Source organism: Tursiops truncatus, chromosome 6 (assembly GCF_011762595.2).
Source record: "Tursiops truncatus isolate mTurTru1 chromosome 6, mTurTru1.mat.Y, whole genome shotgun sequence".
Lineage (NCBI taxonomy): Eukaryota > Metazoa > Chordata > Mammalia > Artiodactyla > Delphinidae > Tursiops > Tursiops truncatus.
Window position 1 is genome coordinate 69,305,728 of NC_047039.1, and position 9,342 is coordinate 69,315,069.

The window sequence follows — 9,342 nt, forward strand, 5'->3', positions numbered from 1 at the left end:
GCTGACTTCTTCCATGTCCTATGCAGTCAGCCCCTGAAAGTCATGCCCTTCAGTGACCACGCTAACATGGAGGCATCTGAGCAGATTCAAGCACACTGTATGGCCTAGAAGACCCAAAGCTCTCGTGTTCCTCCCAGGACTGAGAATTGCAACCACCTCTTTAGGTCAGACCAATTACTCTGTGCATGTGGTGGTGGTGGTGGTGGTGGTGGGGTGTGTGTGTGTGTGTGTGTGTGTGTGTGTGTGTGTGTGTGTGTATAAGTAAATTTATTTCAATTTAAAATATTTTTGAAAAACTAAAATAGATAAGCTTTGCCTGTTTGTGAACATTGTGTAAAGAACCTGAATATATAAATAATTCCTACAAATCAGTGAGAAATAGGCAGATGACCCATTAGAAAAATGGACCAAAAACTTGAACTGGAGCCTAAGAAAGAAGTGACTCACAGAGTGAGTCACTCACAGGGTGACTCACAGAATGGAGGACACTTCTACCACAGAAGTCCACCCACTGGAGGGAAGGTTCTGAGCCCCATGTCAGGCTTCCCAACCTGGGGAGCCAGCAACGGAAGGAGGAATTCCTAGAGAATCAGACTTTGAAGCCTAGTGGGAATTGATTGCAGGACTTCGACAGGACTTGGGGAAACAGAGACTCCACTCTTGGAGGGCACACACAAAGTAGTGTGCGCATCAGGACCCAGGGAAAGGAGGAGTGACCCCAGGGGAGATTGAACCAGAGCTACCAGCTAGTGTTGGAGGCTCTACTGAAGAGGTGGGGGGTGGCTGTGGCTCACTGTGGGGACAAGGACACTGGCAGCAGAAGTTTTGGGAAGTACTCTTTGGCGTGAGTCCTCCCAGAGTCTGTCATTAGCCCCACCAAAGAGCACAGGTAGGCTCCGGTGTTCTGTTGCCTCAGGCCAAACAACCAACAGGGAAGGAACCCAGCCCCACCCATCAACAGTCAAGCAGATTAAAGTTTTACTGAGCTCTGCCCACCAGAGCAACAGTCAGCTCTAACCACCACCAATCCTTCCCATCAGGAAACTTACACAAGCCTCTTAGATAGCCTTATCCACCAGAAGGCAGACAGCAGAAACAAGAAGAACTACAATCCTGCAGCCTGTGGAACAAAAACCACATTCACAGAAAGATAGACAAGATGAAAAGGCAGAGGTCTGTACCAGATGTACCAGATGAAGGAACAAGATAAAACTGCAGAAAAACGACTAAATGAAGTGGAGATAGGCAACCTTCCAGAAAAAGAATTCAGAATAATGATAGTGAAGATGATCCAGGACGTCGGAAAAAGAATGGAGGCAAAGATCAAGAAGATGCAAGAAATGTTTAGCAAAGACCTAGAAGAATTAAAGAACAAACAGACACGAACAATTCAATAACTGAAATGAAAACTACAGTAGAATGAATCAATAGCAGAATAACTGAGGCAGAAGAACGGATAAGTGACCTGGAAGACAGAACGGTGGAATTCACTGCTGTGGGACAGATTAAAGAAAAAAGAATGAAAAGAAATGAAGACAGCATAAGAGACCTCTGGGACAACATTAAATGCAACAACATTTGCATTATAGGGGTCCCAGAAGAAGAAGAGAGAGAGAAAGGACCCAAGAAAATATTGGAAGAGATTATAGTCAAAAAGTTCCCTAACATGGGAAAGGAAATAGCCACCCAAGTCCAGGAAGTGCAGTGAGTCCCATACAGGATAAATCCAAGGAGAAACAGGCTGAGACACATAGTAATCAAATTGGAAAAAATTAAAGACAAAGAAAAATTATTAAAAGCAGCAAGGGAAAAACGAAAAATAACATAAAAGGGAACTCTCATAAGGTTAACAGCAGATTTCTCAGCAGAAACTCTACAAGCCAGAAGGGAGTGGCATGATATAATTAAAGTGATGAAAGGGAAGAACCTACAACCAAGATTACTTGGCAAGGATCTCCGTTCAGATTCCATGGAGGAATCAAAACCTTTACAGACAAGCAAAAGCTAAGAGAATTCAGCACCGCCAAACCAGCTCTACAACAAATGCCAAAGGAACTTTTCTAAGTGGGAAACACAACAGAAGAAAAGGACCTACAAAAACAAACCCAAAACAATTAAGAAAATAGTCATAGGAACATACATATACCTAATTACCTTAAACGTGAATGGATTAAATGCTCCAACCAAAAGACACAGGCTTGCTGAATGGGTACAAAAACAAGACCCATCTATATGCTGTCTACAAGAGACCCACTTCAGACCTAGGGGCACATACAGACTGAAAGTGAGGGGATGGAAAAAGATATCCCATGAAAATGGAAATCAAAAGAAAGCTGGAGTAGCTATACTCATATCAGATAAAATAGACTTTAAAATAAAGAATGTTACAAGAGACAAGGAAGGACACTACATAATGATCAAGGGATCAATCCAAGAAGTAGATATAACAATTATAAATATATATGCACCCAACATAGGACCACCTCAATACATAAGGCAACTGCTAACAGCTATAAAAGAGGAAATCGACAGTAATACAATAATAGTGGGGGACTTTAACACCTCATTTACATCAATGGACAGATCATCCAAAATGAAAATAAATAAGGAAACAGAAGCTTTAAATGACACAATAGACCAAATAGATTTCATTGATATTTATAAGACATTCCATCCAAAAGCAGCAGATTACACTTTCTTCTCAAGTGTGCAAGGAACATTCTCCAGGATAGATCACACCTTGGGTCACAAATCAAGCCTCAGTAAATTTAAGAAAATTGAAATCATATCAAGCATCTTTTCTGACCACAACACTATGAGATTAGAAATGAATTACAGGGAAAAAAACGTAAAAAACACAAACACATGGAGGCTAAACAATATGTTACTAAATAACCAAGAGATCACTGAAGAAATCAAAGAGGAAATCAAAAAATACCTAGAGACAAATGACAATGAAAACATGACGATCCAAAACCTATGGGATGCAGCAAAAGCAGTTCTAAGAGAGAAGTTTATAGCTATACAGGTCTACCTCAAGAAACAAGAAAAATCTCAAGTAAACAATCTAACCTTACACCTAAAGCAATTAGAGAAAGAAGAACAAACAAAACCCAAACTTAGCAGAAGGAAAGAAATCATAAAGATCAGAGCAGAAATAAATAAAATGGAAACAAAGAAAACAATAGCAAAGGTTAATAAAACTAAAAGCTGGTTCTTTGAGAAGATAAACAAAATTGATAAACCATTAGCCAGACTCATTAAGAAAAAGAGGGAGAGGACTCAAATCAATAAAATTAGAAATGAAAAAGGAGAAGTTACAACAGACACCGCAGAAATAGAAAGCATCCTAAGAGACTACTACAAGTAACTCTATGCCAATAAAATGGACAACCTGGAAGAGGTGGACCAATTCTTAGAAAGGTATAACCTTCCAAGACTGAACCAGGAAGAAACAGAAATTATGAACAGAACAATCACAGGTAATGAAATTGAAACTGTAATTGATAATCTTCCAACAAACAAAAGTCCAGGACCAGATGGCTTCACAGGCGAATTCTATCAAACATTTAGAGAAGAGCTAACACCCATCCTTCTCAAACTCTTCCAAAAATTGCAGAGGAAGGAACACTTCCAAACTCATTCTATGAGGCCACCATCACCCTGATACCAAAACCACACAAAGATACTACAAAAAAAAGAAAATTACAGACCAATATCACTGATGAATATAGATGCAAAATTCCTCAACAAAATACTGTCAAACAGAATCCAACAACACATTAAAAGGATCATACACCATGATTAAGTGGGATTTATCCCAGGGATGCAAGGATTCTTCAATATACACAAATCAATCAATGTGATACACCATATTAACAAATTGAAGAATAAAAACCATATGATCATCTCAATAGATGCAGAAAAAGCTTTTGACAAAATTCAACACCGATTTATGATAAAAACTCTCCAGAAAGTGGGCATAGAGGGAACCTACCTCAACATAATAAAAGCCATATATGACAAACCCACAGCAAACATCATTCTCAATGGTGAAAAACTGAAAGCATTTCCTCTAAGATCAGGAATGAGACAAGGGTGTCCACTCTCACCACTATTATTCAACGCAGTTTTGGAAGTCCTAGCCACGGCAATCAGACAAGAAAAAGAAATAAAAGGAATACAAATTGGAAAAGAAGAAGTAAAACTGTCACTGTTTGCAGATGACATGATACTATATCTAGAGAATCCTAAAAATGCCACCAGAAAACTACTATAGCTAATCAATGAATTTGGTAAAGTTGCAGGATACAAAATTAATGCACAGAAATCTCTGGCATTCCTATACACTCATGATGAAAAATTTGAAAGAGAAATTATGGAAACACTCCCATTTACCACTGCAACAAAAAGAGTAAAATACATAGGAATAAACCTACCTAGGGAGACAAAATACCTGTATGCAGAAAACTATAAGACACTGTTGAAAGAAATTAAAGATGATACCAACAGATGGAGAGATATCCCATGTTCTTGGATTGGAAGAATCAATATTGTGAAAATGACTATACTACCCAAAGCAATCTACAGATTCAATGCAATCCCTATCAAATTACCAGTGGCATTTTTTATGGAACTAGAACAAATCATCTTAAAATTTGTATGGAGACAAAAAAGACCCCGAATAGCCAAAGCAGTCTTGAGGGAAAAAGACGGAGCTGGAGGAATCAGATTCCCTGACTTCAGACTAAACTGCAGAGGTACAGTAATCAAGACAATATGGTACTGGCACAGAAACAGAAACATAGATCAATGGAACAAGATAGAAAGCCCAGAGATAAACCCACACACCTGTGGTCAACTAATCTATGACAAAGGAGGCAAAGGTATACAATGGAGAAAAGACAGTCTCTTCAATAAGTGGTGCTGGGAAAACTGGACAGCTACATGGAAAAGAATGAAATTAGAACACTCCCTAACACCATACACAAAAATAAACTCAAAATGGATTCAAGATCGAAATGTAAGACAGGACACTATAAAACTTAGAGGAAAACATAAGAAGAACACTCTTTGACATAAATCACAGCAAGATATTTTTTGATCCACCTCCTAAAGTAATGGAAATAAAAAGGAAAATAAACAAATGGGACCTAATGAAACTTCAAAGCTTTTGAACAGCAAAGGAAACCATAAACAAGACGAAAACACAACCCTCAGAATGGGGGAAAACATTTGCAAACGAATCAACGGACAAAGGAATAATCTCCAAAAAATATAAACAGCTCATGTAGCTCAATATTAAAAAAACAACCCAATTGAAAAATGGTCAGAAGACCTAAATAGACAGTTCTCCAAAGAAGATATACAGATGGCCAAGAAGCACATGAAAAGCTGCTCAACATCACTAATTATTAGAGAAATGGAAATCAAAACTACAATGGGGTATCACCTCACACCAGTTAGAATGGGCATCATCACAAAATCTACAAACAGCAAATGCTGGAGAGGGTGTGGAGAAAAGGGAACCCTCTTGCATTGTTGGTGGGAATGTAAACTGATACAGCCACTATGGAGAACAATGTGAAGGTTTCTTAAAAAACTAAAAATAGAATTACCATATGATCCAGCAATCCCACTACTGGGCATATACCCAGAGAAAACCACAATTCAAAAAGACACATGCGGGCTTCCCTGGTGATGCAGTGGTTGAGAGTCCGCCTGCCAATGCAGGGGACATGGGTTCGTGCCCTTGTCCGGGAAGATCCCACATGCTGTGGAGCAGCTGGGCCCGTGAGCCATGGCCGCTGAGCCTGCGCGTCTGGAGCCTGTGCTCCGCAATGGGAGAGGCAACAACAGTGAGAGGCCTGCGTACCAAAAAAAAAAGACACATGCACCTCAGTGGTCATTGCAGCACTATTTACAATAGCCAGGTCATGGAAGCAACCTAAATGCCCATCGACAGACGAATAGATAAAGAAGATTTGGTACATATATACAGTGGAATATCACTCAGCCATAAAAATGAACGAAATTGAGTCACTTGTTGAGACGTGGTTGGATCTAGAGACTGTTATACAGAGTGAAGTAAATCAGAAAGAGAAAAACAAATATCGTATATTAACGCATGTAGTGGAACCTAGAAAAATGGTACAGATGAACCGGTTTGTAGGGCAGAAGTTGAGACACAGATGTAGAGAACAGACCTGTGGACCCAAGGGGGTAAAACCGCAGTGGGGTGGGGATGGTGGTGTGCTGAATTGGGTGATTGGTATTGACATGTATACACTGATGCGTATAAAATTGATGAGTAATAAGAACCTGCATTATAATAAAACAAACAAACAAACAAAACAACTAATACTAAATTTTCTTTGGGTTTTTTGTATGGAAATATGTTAATATAAATGTTTCAGACGTTACATGAAATTTCTAAAAATATTATATGTTCTGGCATAATGTTATAAGTTATAATTCTAGTTATTACTTTAAAATGTATATCTCAGAAATAACTAAATTTCCTTGTCAATTGCATTATTATGAACTTTCATCAAATCTTTAACCGTTGTCATTTTTAAGTCTTTTGTCATTTACAGACAGTTCTGGGTGTACTGTGATGCTTTTGCAAAAATGTTCCTATAAAAGGGTTTCATCTTCAAGGAATTCATGGAAAAGACTCTGACAAGTACAGGTTTCTGGTAACTGACTATACTGCTGAACTGAATGAATAAGCATTTCAGAACTCTAATGGAAAATTGATGAATTCATAAAAGTGCTAACAAAAGATCAAGATAAAAAAATTAATTACATGGGACTGAGTGAACTGATGAGGATGATTATAATTTTTGTGACTTTCTGTTTGAATAAAAAAAAAAGACAGGTAATAACAAGTGTTAGTGAGGATGTGGAGAAATTGGGGGAAGATGTTCTAAAATTGTGGTGATGGCTGCATAGCTCTTTAAACCATTGAATTGCACACTTAAAATCGGTGAATTATATGTCATGTGAATTATATCTGTACAAAGCTGTTTAAGAAAACCCTCAAAACCCTCCCCTCCCGAAATAAAAACTGTCCTACATAGTCATCTTCCAGAAAGTGACAAAAGCTTTACTGTTGAGGATGGACTTGACTGAACATCATACCTGCAGACCACAGTTTTCTTAGTTTGTCTTTTGGCTTTTTTGGCTATGACAGATGCAGTGTCTCTGAAGTGACCTTAAGTGTTTGCATATGCCTGTCTGTATTCCTGGTGTATTAGGTGGGTAATTTTTGAGTATGGAGAGTCAAATGCTCCCCTTAGGGTGCTGTAAGGGTCAGAATCTCACATGCAGGTTATTTAACATGTTGCTGGAAATGGTAGCCCCCTTAAATCCAACTTGCATCCTGATCACTTTTAGTGTATGTTCTAGAACTCAGCATGAAGTAGTTCCAAGGGCACAGAGCCCAATTGTTTAGGATCTTATTTTAAAAATATGGATTGTTTCTATTTATGCTATATACTGCTTTGCTTTTTACCTTGTCCTAATTATTTGGTCAATGATTCTGTTCATCTCTTTATTGTATTATAATAGCTCTTAAAACATTGAATCCATTTAGTTGAGAGAAAAAAATGAAGATAAAGGAAAGAAGGATAGAATACAGGAAGAAAATAATGAGGGAAAATATTTGTAATTTTATTAAAGAGACAAGTAGATATCCACTTACGGGTTTAGCAAAAAGAAATTAAAGTAGATTAGTAGAAGCTAAATTTGATAAACAGTGTTTCACTGTTGGACTCTCAGCCCCTGCTTACCAACAGGTTCTCTTCCAGGGGTTTCTTCTTAAGCTATTTGGAACGTGAAAGGCTTTTTCCTATTAAGAGCTGGGGCTGACGTCCAGACCACAAAAGCCCATTTAATCAGAAATACAAGACGATGGGTTGTATACATGCTAATGAAATATCTAACTGATCCATTTAACACATTTGTGTTGAACACCCACTCTGTGCCTGATTATGGTGATAGGTGCTTTTCTGTATTTGATGCTTTGAGGGGTCCATCTCTTTCCACTATAGTTGGATGCGGCTAATTAATTACTGCTTTCATTTAATAAATATTTATCGAGCAGCTGCTGTGGGCCGGACACTTCTCTGGCTTGGCTCTGAGGATGCAGACAGAGGGACTCTGCTCCCACTTTTAAGGAGCTGCCTGTCTAGAGGGGGCACATACAAGTAAACGGAGAGTTTTAAATTGCTTTGGTAAGTGCTCCCACAGGGGTAAGCACCGACAGAAGGGCGAGCGAGAATAAGGGAGAGGGGGGCTTCCCTGGTGGCGCAGTGATTGAGAGTCCACCTACCGATGCCGGGGACGCGGGTTCGTGCCCCGGTGCGCGAAGATCCCACATGCCGCGGAGCGGCTGGGCCCGTGAGCCGTGGCCGCTGAGCCTGCGCGTCCGGAGCCTGTGCTCCGCAACGGGAAAGGCCACAACAGTGAGAGGCCCACGTACCGCAAAAAAAAAAAAAATCCTCTAGAATATCAAGTAGCTATTTGTATTAAAGTTTATATATAACATTCTATAAAAAATTAATGTACATAAGCCTTCCTCTAATGCCAATATTTTCTGTGAATGTGATAATGATCATACTTCTAGGGTTAACTTTGTTTGAAATTTTGAGACAACCTGGAGCTTTATTTCTTTTATATTTCTTATTTATATCAACAAGATGTCTGCAAGCACAAAACATCTTTTATTTTGAAGGCAGCAAAAATGCTGGTGAAATAGAAGATTATCCAATACTGCATAACATTAAAATTTACAAATATATACTGTATTTTTAAAAATAAACGTATTTATTTTTGGCTGTGTTGGGTCTTCTTTGCTGCTTGCAGGCTTTTTTCTAGTTGCGGTGAGCGGGGCTACTCTTTGTTGCGGTGCGCGGGCTTCTCATTGCGGTGGCTTCTCTTGTTGCGGAGCACGGGCTCTAGGGCTTGTGGGCTTCAGTAGTTGTGGCTCGCGGGCTCTAGAGTGCAGGCTCAGTAGTTGTGGTACAGGAGCTTAGTTGCTCCATGGCATGTGGGATCTTCCCGGACCAGGGCTCGAACCCGTGTCCCTGCATTGGCAGGATGATTCTTAACCACTCTACCACTAGGGAAGTCCCTATTATTTCTTAATTTCTTAATTATTATTTCTTATTGTCATAAGAATTCTAGTAAGTAGGCAGCCTAGAAGATATTATCCCTATTTCACAAAAGTTGAAACAAATTCAGGGAAGTTAAATATGTCCCCAAGATCACATAGTAATTAGTGATGAAGCTGGGACTTAACCAAAGGGGGTTTTATTTTGTTTTAAAGTTTATGATTTT